Genomic DNA, 16,663 nt, shown 5'->3' on the forward strand with positions numbered 1-16,663 from the left:
TGTTCTACACTCCCTCTCCTCTGCCATTGGGTGTTCTACACTCTTTATCCCTCTTTCAATTGGTGTTCTACACTCTCTTTCCTCTGTCATTGGGTTTTCTACACATCTTCTCCTCTGCCATTGGGTGTTCTACACTTTTTCTCCTCTGTCATTGGGTGTTCTACACTCTTTTCCTCTTGTCATTGGGTGTTCTACACTCTTTCTCCTCTGTCATTGGGTGTTCTACACTCTTTCTCCTCTGTCATTGGGTGTTCTACACTCTCTTTCCTCTGTCATTCGGTGTTCTACACTCTTTCTCCTCTGTCATTGGGTGTTCTACACTCTCTCTCCTCTGTCATTGGGTATTCTACACTCTCTCTCCTCTGTCATTGGGTGTTCTACACTCTCTCTACTCTGTCATTGGGTGTTCTACACTCTCTCCTCTGTCATTGGGTGTTCTACACTCTCTCTCCTCTGCCATTGGGTGTTCTACACTTTTTCTCCTCTGCCATTGGGTGTTCTACATTCTCTCTCCTCTGTCATTGGATGTTCTACACTCTCTCTCCTCTGCCATTGGGTGTTCTACACTCTCTCTCATCTGTCATTCGGTGTTCTACACTCTTTCTCCTCTGTCATTGGGTGTTCTACACTCTCTCTCATCTGTCATTCGGTGTTCTACACTCTTTCTCCTCTGTCATTGGGTGTTCTACACTCTCTCTCCTCTGTCATTGGGTGTTCTACACTCTTTTCTCCTCTGTCATTGGGTGTTCTACACTCCCTCTCCTCTGTCATTGGGTGTTCTACACTCTCTCTCCTCTGTCATTGGGTGTTCTACACTCTTTATCCTCTGTCATTGGGTTTTCTACACTCTTTATCCTCTGTCATTGGGTGTTCTACACTCTCTCTCCTCTGTCATTGGGTGTTCTACACTCTCTCCTCTGTCATTGGGTGTTCTACACTCTCTCTCCTCTGTCATTGGGTGTTCTACACTCTCTCCTCTGTCATTGGGTGTTCTACACTCTCTCTCCTCTGTCATTGGGTGTTCTACACTCTCTCTCCTCTGTCATTGGGTGTTCTACACTCCCTCTCCTCTGCCATTGGGTGTTCTACACTCTTTATCCTCTTTCAATTGGTGTTCTACACTCTCTTTCCTCTGTCATTGGGTTTTCTACACACCTTCTCCTCTGCCATTGGGTGTTCTACACTTTTTCTCCTCTGTCATTGGGTGTTCTACACTCTTTTTCCTCTCTTGTCATTGGGTGTTCTACACTCTTTCTCCTCTGTCATTGGGTGTTCTACACTCTTTCTCCTCTGTCATTGGGTGTTCTACACTCTCTCTCCTCTGTCATTCGGTGTTCTACACTCTTTCTCCTCTGTCATTTGGTGTTCTACACTCTTCTCCTCTGTCATTGGGTATTCTACACTCTTTCTCCTCTGTCATTCGGTGTTCTACACTCTCTCTCCTCTGTCATTGGGTGTTCTACACTTTTTTCCCTCTGTCATTGGGTGTTCTACACTCTTTTTCCTCTGTCATTGGGTGTTCTACACTCTTTCTCCTCTGTCATTGGGTGTTCTACACTCTCTCTCCTCTGTCATTCGGTGTTCTACACTCTTTTTCCTCTTGTCATTGGGTGTTCTACACTCTTTCTCCTCTGTCATTGGGTGTTCTACACTCTCTCTCCTCTGTCATTCGGTGTTCTACACTCTTTCTCCTCTGTCATTGGGTGTTCTACACTCTCTCTCCTCTGTCATTGGGTATTCTACACTCTTTCTCCTCTGTCATTCGGTGTTCTACACTCTCTCTCCTCTGTCATTGGGTGTTCTACACTTTTTTCCCTCTGTCATTGGGTGTTCTACACTCTTTTTCCTCTGTCATTGGGTGTTCTACACTCCCTCTCCTCTGTCATTGGGTGTTCTACACTCCTTATCCTCTGTCATTGGGTGTTCTACACTCTTTCTCCTCTGTCATTGGGTGTTCTACACTCTTTCTCCTCTGTCATTGGGTGTTCTACACTCTCTCTCCTCTGTCATTGGGTGTTCTACACTTTTTTCCCTCTCTCATTGGGTGTTCTACACTCTTTTTCCTCTGTCATTGGGTGTTCTACACTCTTTCTCCTCTGTCATTGGGTGTTCTACACTCTCTCTCTGTCATTCGGTGTTCTACACTCTTTTTCCTCTTGTCATTGGGTGTTCTACACTCTTTCTCCTCTGTCATTGGGTGTTCTACACTCTCTCTCCTCTGTCATTGGGTATTCTACACTTTTCTCCTCTGTCATTCGGTGTTCTACACTCTCTCTCCTCTGTCATTGGGTGTTCTACACTTTTTCCCTCTGTCATTGGGTGTTCTAACTTTTTCCTCTGTCATTGGGTGTTCTACACTCCTCTCCTCTGTCATTGGGTGTTCTACACTCCTTATCCTCTGTCATTGGGTGTTCTACACTCTTTCTCCTCTGTCATTGGGTGTTCTACACTCTTTCTCCTCTGTCATTGGGTGTTCTACACTCTCTCTCCTCTGTCATTGGGTGTTCTACACTCTTTTTCCTCTGTCATTGGGTGTTCTACACTCTTTCTCCTCTGTCATTGGGTGTTCTACACTCTCTCTCCTCTGTCATTCGGTGTTCTACACTCTCTCTCCTCTGTCATTGGGTGTTCTACACTCTCTCTCCTCTGTCATTGGGTGTTCTACACTCTCTCTCCTCTGTCATTGGGTGTTCTACACTCTTTCTCCTCTGTCATTGGGTGTTCTACACTCTCTCTCTGTCATTCGGTGTTCTACACTCTCTCTCCTCTGTCATTGGGTGTTCTACACTCCCTCTCCTCTGCCATTGGGAGGTCTACACTCCCTCTCCTCTGTCATTGGGTGTTCTACATTCTTTCTCCTCTGTCATTGGGTGTTCTACATTCTTTCTCCTCTGTCATTGGGTGTTCTACTCTCTCTACTATATACAGTGAATTCATGCAAAACATTGCCCTTCTCCAAAGTGCAAACCATTGGTCAGCAGGTCATGGTTACAGCTGACACCTGTTTGGTGGTTGTGATGGGTCTTGATGAGTAAACATACAAATGGAATATGAACAAAATATACAATTCTCATATAAAATTGTATCTGACAATATAGTGTTATGTGGTTGCTTGGTTGGAGGATATGCATGTACTGTATCTGACAATATAGTGTTGTGTGGTTGCTTGGCTGGAGGTTTAGCATGTATCTGACAATATAGTGTTGTGTGGTTGCTTGGTTTTAGGTTATGCATGTATCTGAGAATATAATGTTGTGTGGTTGCTTGGCTGGAGGTTATACATGTATCTGAGAATATAGTTTGTGTGGTTGCTTGGTTGGAGGTTAGGTATGTATCTGACAATATAGTGTTGTGTGGTTGCTTGGCTGGAGGTTATGCATGTACTGTATCTGAGAATATAGTGTTGTGTGGTTGCTTGGCTGGAGGTTTAGCATGTATCTGACAACATAGTGTTGTGTGGTTGCTTTGCTGGAGGTTGTGCATGTATCTGACAATATAGTGTTGTGTGGTTGCTTGGTTGGAGGTTATGCATGTATCTGACAATATAGTGTTGTGTGGTTGCTTGGCTGGAGGTTATGCATGTATCTGACAACATAGTGTTGTGTGGTTGCTTTGGCTGGAGGTTATGCATGTACTGTATCTGAGAATATAGTGTTGTGTGGTTGCTTGGCTGGAGGTTTAGCATGTATCTGACAATATAGTGTTGTGTGGTTGCTTGGCTGGAGGTTATGCATGTATCTGACAATATAGTGTTGTGTGGTTGCTTGGTTGAAGGTTATGCATGTATCTGACAATATAGTGTTGTGTGGTTGCTTGGCTGGAGGTTTAGCATGAATCTGACAATATAGTGTTGTGTGGTTGCTTGGTTTTAGGTTATGCATGTATCTGAGAATATAATGTTGTGTGGGTGCTTGGCTGGAGTTATGCATGTATCTGAGAATATAGTGTTGTGTGGTTGCTTAGTTGGAGGTTATGCATGTATCTGATAATATAGTGTCAGTGTTGTTGGCTGGAGGTTATGCAGTACTGTATCTGAGAATATAGTGTTGTGTGGTTGCTTGGCTGGAGGTTTAGTATGTATCTGACAACATAGTGTTGTGTGGTTGCTTGGCTGGAGGTTATGCATGTATCTGACAATATAGTGTTGTGTGGTTGCTTGGTTGGAGGTTATGCATGTATCTGACAATATAGTGTTGTGTGGTTGTTTGGCTGAGGTTATGTATGTATCTGACAATATAGTGTTGTGTGGTTGCTTGGCTGGAGGTTATGTAGATCTGACAACATAGGGTGTGGTTGCTTGGCTGGAGGTTATGTATGTACTGTATCTGAGAATATAGTGTTGTGTGGTTGCTTGGCTGGAGGTTATGCATGTATCTGACAATATAGTGTTGTGTGGTTGCTTGGTTGAAGGTTATGCATGTATCTGACAATATAGTGTTGTGTGTTTGCTTGGCTGGAGGTTATGCATGTATCTGACAATATAGTGTTGTGTGGTTGTTTGGCTGGAGGTTTGCATGTACACAAAATAGTCAAAATTGGTGGTGAAATGAAAAAACTCTCTCTCCTCTGTCATTGGGTGTTCTACACTCTCTCTACTCTGTCATTGGGTGTTCTACACCTCTCTCCTCTGTCATTGGGTGTTCTACACTCTCTCTCCTCTGTCATTGGGTGTTCCTTTATCCTCTTTCAATTGGTGTTCTACACTCTCCTCCTCTGTCATTGGTTTTTCTACACACCTCTCTCCTCTGTCATTGGGTGTTCTACACTTTTTCTCTCCTCTGTCATTCGAGTGTTCTACACTCTTTCTCCTCTGTCATTGGGTGTCTCTACACTCTCTCCTCTGTCATTGGGTGTTCTACACTCTTTCTCCTCTGTCATTGGGTGTTCTACACTCTCCTCTCCTCTGTCATTGGGTGTTCTACACTCTCTCTCCTCTGCCATTGGGTGTTCTACACTCCCTCTCCTCTGTCATTGGGTGTTCTACACTCTCTCTCCTCTGTCATTCGGTGTTCTACACTCTTTCTCCTCTGTCATTGGGTGTTCTATACTTTTTTCCCTCTGTCATTGGGTGTTCTACACTATTTTTTCCTCTGTCATTGGGTGTTCTACACTCCCTCTCCTCTGTCATTGGGTGTTCTACACTCCTTATCCTCTGTCATTGGGTGTTCTACACTCTTTCTCCCTTCTGTTCATTGGGTGTTCTACACTCTTTCTCCTCTGTCATTGGGTGTTCTACACTCTCTCTCCCTCTGTCATTGGGTGTTCACACTTTTTTCCCTCTCTCATTGGGTGTTCTACACTCTTTTTCCTCTGTCATTGGGTGTTCTACACCTTTTCTCCTCTGTCATTGGGTGTTCTACACCTCTCTCTGTCATTCGGTGTTCTACACTCTTTTTTCCTCTTGTCATTGGGTGTTCTACACTTTCTCCTCTGTCATTGGGTGTTCTACACTCTCTCTCCTCTCTGTCATTCGGTGTTCTACACTCCTTTCTCCTCTGTCATTGGGTGTTCCACACTCTCTCTCCTCTGTCATTGGGTATTCTACACTCTTTCTCCCTCTGTCATTCGGTGTTCTACACTCTCTCTCCTCTGTAATTGGGTGTTCTACACTTTTTTCCCTCTGTCATTGGGTGTTCTTACACTCTTTTCCCTCTGTCATTGGGTGTTCTACACTCCCTCTCCTCTGTCATTGGGTGTTCTACACTCCTTATCCTCTGTCATTGGGTGTTCTACATCTTTCTCCTCTGTCATTGGGTGTTCTACACTCTCTCCTCTGTCATTGGGTGTTCTATATTCTCTCTCCTCTGTCATTGGGTGTTCTACACTCTTTTTCCTCTGTCATTGGGTGTTCTACACTCTTTTCTCCTCTGTCATTGGGTGTTCTACACTCTCTCCTCTGTCATTCGGGTGTTCTACACTCTCTCTCCTCTGTCATTGGGTGTTCTACACTCTCTCTCCTCTGTCATTGGGTGTTCTACACTTCTCCTCTGTCATTGGGTGTTCTACACTCTCTTCCCTCTGTCATTGGGTGTTCTACACTCCTCTCTCTGTCATTGGTGTTCTACACTCTCTCTCCTCTGTCATTGGGTGTTCTACACTCCCTCTCCTCTGCCATTGGGAGGTCTACACTCCCTCTCCTCTGTCATTGGGTGTTCTACGATTCTTTCTCCTCTGTCATTGGGTGTTCTACATTCTTTCTCCTCTGTCATTGGGTGTTCTACTTCTCTACTATATACAGTGAATTCATGCAAAACTTTTGCCCTTCTCCAAATGCAAACCATTGGTCAGCAGGTCATGGTTGCAGCTGACACCTGTTTGGTGGTTGTGATGGGTCTTGATGAGTAACATACAAATGGAATATGAACAAAATATACAATTCTCATATAAAATTGTATCTGACAATATAGTGTTATGTGGTTGCTTGGTTGGAGGTTAGGCATGTACTGTATCTGACAATATAGTGTTGTGTGGTTGCTTGGCTGGAGGTTTAGCATGAATCTGACAATATAGTGTTGTGTGGTTGCTTGGTTTTAGGTTATGCATGTATCTGAGAATATAATGTTGTGTGGGTGCTTTGGCTGAGGTTATGCATGTATCTGAGAATATAGTGTTGTGTGGTTGCTTAGTTGAGGTTATGCATGTATCTGACAATATAGTGTTAGTGTTGTTTGGCTGGAGGTTATGCATGTACTGTATCTGAGAATATAGTGTTGTGTGGTTGTTTGGCTGGAGGTTTAGCATGTATCTGACAACATAGTGTTGTGTGGTTGCTTGGCTGGAGGTTATGCATGTATCTGACAATATAGTGTTGTGTGGTTGCTTGGTTGGAGGTTATGCATGTATCTGACAACATAGTGTTGTGGTTGCTTGGCTGGAGGTTATGCATGTATCTGACAATATAGTGTTGTGTGGTTGCTTGGCTGGAGGTTATGCATGTACTGTATCTGAGAATATAGTGTTGTGTGGTTGCTTGGCTGGAGGTTATGCATGTACTGTATCTGAGAATATAGTGTTGTGTGGTTGCTTGGCTGGAGGTTATGAATGTATCTGACAATATAGTGTTGTGTGGTTGCTTGGTTGAAGGTTATGCATGTATCTGACAATATAGTGTTGTGTGTTTGCTTGGCTGGAGGTTATGCATGTATCTGACAATATAGTGTTGTGTGGTTGCTTGGCTGGAGGTTATGCATGTACACAAAATAGTCAGAATTGGTGGTGAAATGAAAAAACTCTCTCTCCTCTGTCATTGGGTGTTCTACACTCTCTCTACTCTGTCATTGGGTGTTCTACACTCTCTCTCCTCTGTCATTGGGTGTTCTACACTCCCTCTCCTCTGCCATTGGGTGTTCTACACTCTTTATCCTCTTTCAATTGGTGTTCTACACTCTCTTTCCTCTGTCATTGGTTTTTCTACACACCTTCTCCTCTGCCATTGGGTGTTCTACACTTTTTCTCCTCTGTCATTCGGTGTTCTACACTCTTTCTCCTCTGTCATTGGGTGTTCTATCTCTCTCTACTATATACAGTGAATTCATGCAAAACTTTGCCCCTTCTCCAAATGCAAACCATTGGTCAGCAGGTCATGGTTACAGCTGACACCTGTTTGGTGGTTGTGATGGGTCTTGATGAGTAACATACAAATGGAATATGAACAAAATATACAATTCTCATATAAAATTGTATCTGACAATATAGTGTTATGTGGTTGCTTGGTTGGAGGTTATGCATGTACTGTATCTGACAATATAGTGTTGTGTGGTTGCTTGGCTGAGGTTTAGCATGAATCTGACAATATAGCTGTTGTGTGGTTGCTTGGTTTTAGGTTATGCATGTATCTGAGAATATAATGTTGTGTGGGTGCTTGGCTGGAGGTTATGCATGTATCTGAGAATATAGTGTTGTGTGGTTGCTTAGTTGGAGGTTATGCATGTATCTGACAATATAGTGTTGTGCGGTTGCTGGCTGGAGGTTATGACTGTACTGTATCTGAGAATATAGTGTTGTGTGGTTGCTTGGCTGGAGGTTTAGCATGTATCTGACAACATAGTGTTGTGTGGTTGCTTGGCTGGAGGTTATGCATGTATCTGACAATATAGTGTTGTGTGGTTGCTTGGTTGGAGGTTATGTATGTATCTGACAACATAGTGTTGTGTGGTTGCTTGGCTGGAGGTTATGCATGTATCTGACAATATAGTGTTGTGTGGTTGCTTGGCTGAGGTTATGCATGTATGTATCTGAGAATATAGTGTTGTGTGGTTGCTTGGTTGGAGGTTATGCATGTACTGTATCTGAGAATATAGTGTTGTGTGGTTGCTTGGTTGGAGGTTATGAATGTATCTGACAATATAGTGTTGTGTGGTTGCTTGGTTGAAGGTTATGCAGTATCTGACAATATAGTGTTGTGTGTTTGCTTGGCTGGAGGTTATGCATGTATCTGACAATATAGTGTTGTGTGGTTGCTTGGCTGGAGGTTATGCATGTACAAAAATAGTCAGAATTGGTGGTGAAATGAAAAAATCTCTCTCCTCTGTCATTGGGTGTTCTACACTCTCTCTACTCTGTCATTGGGTGTTCACACTCTCTCTCCTCTGTCATTGGGTGTTCTACACTCTCTCCTCTGCCATTGGGTGTTCTACACTCTTTATCCTCTTTCAATTGGTGTTCACACTCTTTCCTCTGTCATTGGTTTTTCTACACACCTTCTCCCTCTGCCATTGGGTGTTCTACACTTTTTTCTCCTCTGTCATTCGGTGTTCTACACTCTTCTCTCCTCTGTCATTGGGTGTTCTACACTCTCTCTCCTCTGTCATTGGGTGTTCTTACACTCTTCTCCTCTGTCATTGGGTGTTCTACACTCTCTCTCCTCTGTCATTGGGTGTTCTACACTCTCTCTCCTCTGCCATTGGGTGTTCACAATCCCTCTCTCCTCTGTCATTGGGTGTTCTACACTCTCTCTCTCCTCTGTCATTCGGGTGTTCTACACTCTCTCTCCTCTGTCATTGGGTGTTCTACACTTTTTTCCTCTGTCATTGGGTGTTCTACACTCTTTTCCTCTGTCATTGAGTGTTCTAAATTTCTCTCCTCTGTCATTGGGTGTTCTACACTCTTTCTCCTCTGTCATTGGGTGTTCTACACTCTATCCTCTGTCATTGGATGTTCTACATTCTTTCTCCTCTGTCATTGGGTGTTCTACACTCTTTCTCCTCTGTCATTGGGTGTTCTACATTCTTTCTCCTCTGTCATTGGGTGTTCTACACTCTCTCTCCTCTGTCATTGGGTGTTCTACACTCTTTCTCCTCTGTCATTGGGTTTTCTACAGTCTTTCTCCTCTGTCATTGGGTGTTCTACACTCTCTCTCCTCTGTCATTCGGTGTTCTACACTCTCTCTCCTCTGTCATTGGGTGTTCTACACTCTCTCCTCTGTCATTGGGTGTTCTACACTCTTTCTCCTCTGTCATTGGGTAGTTCTACACTCTCTCTCCTCTGTCATTGGGTGTTCTACACTCTCTCTCCTCTGCCATTGGTGTTCTACACTCCTCTCCTCTGTCATTGGGTGTTCTACACTCTCTCTCCTCTGTCATTCGGGTGTTCTACACTCTCTCCTCTGTCATTGGGTGTTCTACACTTTTTTCCTCTGTCATTGGGTGTTCTACACTCTTTCTCCTCTGTCATTGGGTGTTCATACACTCTCTCTCCTCTGTCATTGGGTGTTCTACACTCTTTTCTCCTCTGTCATTGGGTGTTCTACACTCTATCCTCTGTCATTGGATGTTCTACATTCTTTCTCCTCTGTCATTGGGGGTTCTACACTCTCTATCCTCTGTCATTGGATGTTCTACATTCTTTCTCCTCTGTCATTGGGTGTTCTACACTCTTTCTCCTCTGTCATTGGGTGTTCTACACTCTTTCTCCTCTGTCATTGGGTGTTCTACAATCTCTCTCCTCTGTCATTGGGTGTTCTACACTCTTTCTCCTCTGTCATTGGGTTTTCTACAGTCTTTCTCCTCTGTCATTGGGTGTTCTACACCTCTCTCTCCTCTGTCATTGGGTGTTCTAGCACTCTTTTCCTCTGTCATTGGGTGTTCTACACTCCCTCTCTCCTCTGTCATTGGGTGTTCTACACTCTTTCTCCTCTGTCATTGGTGTTCTACACTCTCTCTCCTCTGTCATTGGGTGTTCTACATTCTCTCCTCTGTCATTGGGTGTTCTACACTCTTTCTCCTCTGTCATTGGGTGTTCTACACTCTCTCTCCTCTGTCATTGGGTGTTCTACACTCTCTCTCTGTCATTCGGTGTTCTACACTCTCTCCCTCTGTCATTGGGTGATCTACACTTTTTTCCTCTGTCATTGGGTGTTCTACACTCTTTCTCCTCTGTCATTGGGTGTTCTACACTCCTCTCCTCTGTCATTGGGTATTCTACACTCTTTCTCCTCTGTCATTGGGTGTTCTACCTCTATTCCTCTGTCATTGGGTGTTCTACACTCTTTCTCCTCTGTCATTGGGTGTTCTACACTCTTTCTCCTCTGTCATTGGGTGTTCTACACTCTCTCTCCTCTGTCATTGGGTGTTCTACACTCTCCTCTCCTCTGTCATTGGGTGTTCTACACTCTCTCTCCTCTGTAATTGGGTGTTCTACAGTCTTTCTCCTCTTTCATTGGGTGTTCTACACTCTTTCTCCTCTGTCATTGGGTGTTCTACACTCTTTCTCCTCTGTCATTGGGTGTTCTACACTCTCTGTCATTCGGTGTTCTACACTCTCTCTCCTCTGTCATTGGGTGTTCTACACTTTTTTTCCTCTGTCATTGGGTGTTCTACACTCTTTTTCCTCTGTCATTGGGTGTTCTACACTCCTCTCCTCTGTCATTGGGTGTTCTACCTCCTCTCTCCTCTGCCATTGGGTGTTCTACACTCTCTCTCCTCTGTCATTGGGTGTTCTACACTTTTCTCCTCTGTCATTGGGTGTTGTACACTCTCTCTCTGTCATTCGGTGTTCTCACCTCTCTCTCCTCTGTCGTTGGAATTGTTCTACACTTTTTCCTCTGTCATTGGTTGTGTTCTGCACTCTTTCTCCTCTGTCATTGGGTGTTCTACACTTCTCTCTCTCCTCTGTCATTGGGTGTTCTCTCTCTTCCTCTGTCATTGGGTGTTGTACACTCTCTCTCTGTCATTCGGTGTTCTACACTCTCTCTCCTCTGTCATTGGGTGTTCTACAATTTTTTTCTCTGTCATTGGGTGTTCTACATTCTTTCTCCTCTGTCATTGGGTGTTCTACTCTCTCTCCTATATACAGTGAATTCATGCAAAACTTCGCCCTTCTCCAAATGCAAACCATTGGTCAGCAGGTCATGGTTACAGCTGACACCTGTTTGGTGGTTGTGATGGGTCTTGATGAGTAACATACAAATGGAATATGAACCAAATATACAATTCTCATATAAAATTGTATCTGACAATATAGTGTTATGTGGTTGCTTGGTTGGAGGTTTTGCATGTACTGTATCTGACAATATAGTGTTGTGTGGTTGCTTGGCTGGAGGTTTAGCAAGTATCTGACAATATAGTGTTGTGTGGTTGCTTGGTTTTAGGTTATGCATGTATCTGAGAATATAGTGTTGTGTGGTTGCTTGGTTGGAGGTTATGCATGTATCTGACAATATAGTGTTGTGTGGTTGCTTGGTTGGAGGTTATGCATGTATCTGACAATATAGTGTTGTGTGGTTGCTTGGCTGGAGGTTATGCATGTATCTGACAATATAGTGTTGTGTGGTTGCTTTGGCTGGAGGTTATGCATGTACACAAAATAGTCAAAATTGGTGGTGGAAATGAAACAACTCTCTCTCCTCTGTCATTGGGTGTTCTACACTCTCTCCTCTGTCATTGGGTATTCTACTTCTTCTCCTCTGTCATTGGGTGTTCTACACTCTCTCTCCTCTGTCATTGGGTGTTCTGGCACTCTCTCTCCTCTGTCATTGGGTATTCTACACTCCTCCTCCTCTGTCATTGTGTGTTCTACACTCTCTCTCCTCTGTCATTGGGTGTTCTACACTCTCTCTCCTCTGTCATTCGGTGTTCTACACTCCTTTCTCCTCTGTCATTGGGTGTTCTACACTCTTTCTCCTCTGTCATTGGGTGTTCTACACTCTCTTTCCTCTGTCATTGGGTGTTCTACACTCTCTCTCCTCTGTCATTGGGTGTTCTACACTCTCTCTCCTCTGCCATTGGGTGTTCTACACTCCTCTCCTCTGTCATTGGGTGTTCTACACCTCTCCTCTGTCATTCTGTGTTCTACACTCTCTCTCCTCTGTCATTGGGTGATCTACACTTTTTTCCTCTGTCATTGGGTGTTCTACACTCTTTCTCCTCTGTCATTGGGTGTTCTACATCCCTCTCCTCTGTCATTGGGTATTCTACACTCTTTTCTCCTCTGTCATTGGGTGTTCTACACTCTATCCTCTGTCATTGGATGTTCTACATTCTTTCTCCTCTGTCATTGGGTGTTCTACACTCTTTCTCCTCTGTCATTGGGTGTTCTACACTCTTCTCCTCTGTCATTGGGTGTTCTACACTCTTTCTCCTCTGTCATTGGGTGTTCTAACACTCTTTCTCCTCTGTCATTGGGTTTTCTACAGTCTTTCTCCTCTCTGTCATTGGGTGTTCTACACTCTCTCTCCTCTGTCATTGGGTGTTCTACACTCTTTCTCCTCTGTCATTGGGTTTTCTACAGTCTTTCTCCTCTGTCATTGGGTGTTCTACACTCTCTCTCCTCTGTCATTCGGTGTTCTACACTCTTTCTCCTCTGTCATTGGGTGTTCTACACTCTCTCTCCTCTGTCATTGGGTGTTCTACACTCTTTCTCCTCTGTCATTGGGTGTTCTACACTCCTCTGTCATTCGGTGTTCTACACCTCCTCTGTCATTGGGTGTTCTACACTCCTCTGTCATTGGGTGTTCTACACTCTTTTTCCTCTGTCATTGGGTGTTCTACATCTCTCTCCTCTGTCATTCGGGTGTTCTGCACTCCCTCTCCTCTGCCATTGGGTGTTTCTACACTCCCTCTCCTCTGTCATTGGGTGTTCTACACTCTTTCTCCTCTGTCATTGGGTGTTGTACACTCTCTCTCTGTCATTCGGTGTTCTACACTCTCTCTCCTCTGTCATTGGGTGTTCTACACTTTTTTTCCTCTGTCATTGGGTGTTCTACATTCTTTCTCCTCTGTCATTGGGTGTTCTACATTCTTTCTCCTCTGTCATTGGGTGTTCTACACTCTCTCTCCTCTGCCATTGGGAGGTCTACCTCTCTCTCCTCTGTCATTGGGTGTTCTACTCCGCATTGTTTCTCCTCTGTCATTGGGTGTTCTGCATTCTTTCTCCTCTGTCATTGGGTGTTCTGTTCTCACGGCTCTCTCTACTATATACAGTGAATTCATGCAAAACTTTGCCCTTCTCCAAATGCAAACCATTGGTCAGCAGGTCATGGTTACAGCTGACACCTGTTTGGTGGTTGTGATGGGTCTTGATGAGTAACATACAAAATGGAATATGAACAAAATATACAATTCTCATATAAAGGTGTATCTGACAATATGAGTATTGTGTGATTTGCTTAGGTTTGGAGATTCCTTGTGCATTTATCAACCTGTGTCTGAGCCTTATTGTTTCGTTGGTTGTGAGGGTTTAGTGAATCTGACAATATTGTGTTTTGTGGTATTTGGTTTTAGGTTGTAGTTTAACATCTTTTCGGATGTAATGTTGTGTGGGTGTGGCTGGGGTTGTATGGTATTGTGTGGGTTGCTTGTTTGGGTTATGCATGTATCTGACAATATAGTGTTGTGTGTGGTTAGCTTGGCTGGGAGGTTGTGTGTATGCTTGATATAGTGTTGTCAACAGTTTTGCTTTGGAGTTATTAAGCCTGTATCTGGAATATGGTTTTGTGTGGTTTTGCTTGGCTGGAGGTTTGCATCTGGCTGTTTTGTAGCATGGTAGTTGTGAGTGCCATGTATCTGACAACATAGTGTTGTGTGGTTGCTTTCCGAGGTTGTGCATGTATCTGACAATATAGTGTTATGTGGTTGCTTGGTTGGAGGTTTGCACTGTATCTGACAATATAGTGTTGTGTCGTTGCTTGGCTGGAGGTTTAGCGAGTATCTGACAATATAGTGTTGTGTGGTTGCTTGGTTTTTAGGTTATGCATGTATCTGAGAATATAGTGTTGTGTGGTTGCTTGGCTGGAGGTTATGCATGTATCTGACAATATAGTGTGGTGTGGTTGCTTGGTTGGAGGTTATGCATGTATCTGACAATATAGTGTTGTGTGTTGCTTGGCTGGAGGTTATGCATGTATCTGACAATATAGTGTTGTGTGGTTGCTTGGCTGGAGGTTTGCATGTACACAAAATAGTCAAAATTGGTGGTGAAATGAAAAAAACTCTCTCTCCTCTGTCATTGGGTGTTCTACACTCTCTCTCCTCTGTCATTGGGTATTCTACATTCTCTCTCCTCTGTCATTGGGTGTTCTACACTCTCTCTCCTCTGTCATTGGGTGTTCTGCACTCCTCTCCTCTGTCATTGGGTATTCTACACTCTCTCTCCTCTGTCATTGGGTGTTCTACACTCTCTCTCCTCTGTCATTGGGTGTTATACATTCTCTCTCCTCTGTCATTGGGTGTTCTACTCTCTCTCCTCTGTCATTGGGTGTTCTACACTCTTTATCCTCTTTCATTGGGTGTTCACACTCTTCCTCTGTCATTGGGTTTTCTACACACTCTCTCCTCTGTCATTGGGTGTTCTACACTCTCTCTCCTCTGTCATTGGGTGTTCTACACTCTCTCTCCTCTTGTCATTGGGTGTTCTACACTCTCTCTCCTCTGTCATTGGGTGTTCTACACTCTTTCCCCTCTGTCATTGGTGTGTTCTACACTCTCTCCTCTGTCATTGGGTGTTCTACACTCTTTCTCTCCTCTGTCATTGGGTGTTCTACACTCTTTTCCTCTGTCATTGGGTGTTCTACACTCTCTCTCCTCTGTCATTGGGTGTTCTACACTCTCTCTCCTCTGTCATTGGGTGTTCTACACTCTCTCTCCTCTGTCATTCGGTGTTCTACACTCTCTCTCCTCTGTCATTGGGTGTTCTACACTCTTCTCCTCTGTCATTGGGTGTTCTACACTCTTTCTCCTCTGTCATTGGGTGTTCTACACTCTTTTTCCTCTGTCATTGGGTGTTCTACACTCTCTCTCCTCTGTCATTGGGTGTTCTACACTCTTTCTCCTCTGTCATTGGGTGTTCTACACTCTCTCCTCTGTCATTGGGTGTTGTACACTCTTCTCTCTGTCATTGGGTGTTCTCTACACTCTTTCTCCTCTGTCATTGGGTGTTCTAACATTCTTTCTCCTCTGTCATTGAGTGTTCTACTCCTCTCCTTATACAGGTGAATTCATGGAAAACTTTGCTCTTCTCCAAATGAAACATTGGTAAGCAGGTATGGTTACAGCTGACACCTGTTTGGTGGTTGTGGATGGGGTTTGATGAGTAACATAAAATGGAATATGAACCAAATATACAATTCCATATAAAATGTATCTGATAATATAGTGTTATGGGGTTGCTTGGTTGGAGGTTATACACTGTAAGTATTGATAATATAGTGTTGTGTGGTTGCTTGGCTGGAGGTTTAGCAAGGATAATAGGGGTGGAGGTTTGAGACAATATAGTGAGGTTGGGGGGAGTTGTGAGTGTATCTGACAATATAGTGTTGATGTGGCGTTGGTTGGAGGGTATGCATGTATTTGACAATATAGGTGTTGTGTGGTTGCTTGGATGGAGGTTATGCATGTATCTGATAATATAGTGTTGTGTGGTTGCTTGCTGAGGTTATGGATGTACACAAAATACAAAAGTGGTGAAATGAAAAACTCTCTCTCCTCTGTCATTGGGTGTTCTACACTCTCTCTCCTCTGTCATTGGGTATTCTACATTCTTTCTCCTCTGTCATTGGGTGTTCTACACTCTCTCCTCTGTCATTGGGTGTTCTACACTCTCTTCTCCTCTGTCATTGGGTGTTCTACACTCTCTCTCCTCTGTCATTGGGTGTTCTACACTCTCTCTCCTCTGTCATTGGGTGTTCTACTTTTTCTCCTCTTGTCATTGGGTGTTCTACACTCTTTCTCCTCTGTCATTGGGTGTTCTACACTCTTTCTCCTCTGTCATTGGGTGTTCTACACTCTCTCTCCTCTGTCATTGGGTGTTCTACACTCTTTCTCCTCTGTCATTGGGTGTTCTACACTCTCTCTCCTCTGTCATTGGGTGTTCTACACTCTTTCTCCTCTGTCATTGGGTGTTCTCACCCTTTCTCCTCTGTCATTGGGTGTTCTACACTCTTTCTCCTCTGTCATTGGGTGTTCTACACTCTCTCTCCTCTGTCATTGGGTGTTCTACACTCTTTCTCCTCTGTCATTGGGTGTTCTACACTCTTTCTCCTCTGTCATTGGGTGTTCTACCACTCTCTCTCCTCTGTCATTGGGTGTTCTACACTCTTTCTCCTCTGTCATTGGGTGTTCTACACTTTCTCCTCTGTCATTCGGTGTTCTACACCTCTCTCTCCTCTGTCATTGGGTGTTCTACACTTTTTTCTCCTCTGTCATTGGGTGTTCTACACTCTTTTCTCCTC

This window comes from Coregonus clupeaformis, unplaced genomic scaffold, assembly GCF_020615455.1.
Source record: "Coregonus clupeaformis isolate EN_2021a unplaced genomic scaffold, ASM2061545v1 scaf1242, whole genome shotgun sequence".
NCBI classification, from domain to species: domain Eukaryota; kingdom Metazoa; phylum Chordata; class Actinopteri; order Salmoniformes; family Salmonidae; genus Coregonus; species Coregonus clupeaformis.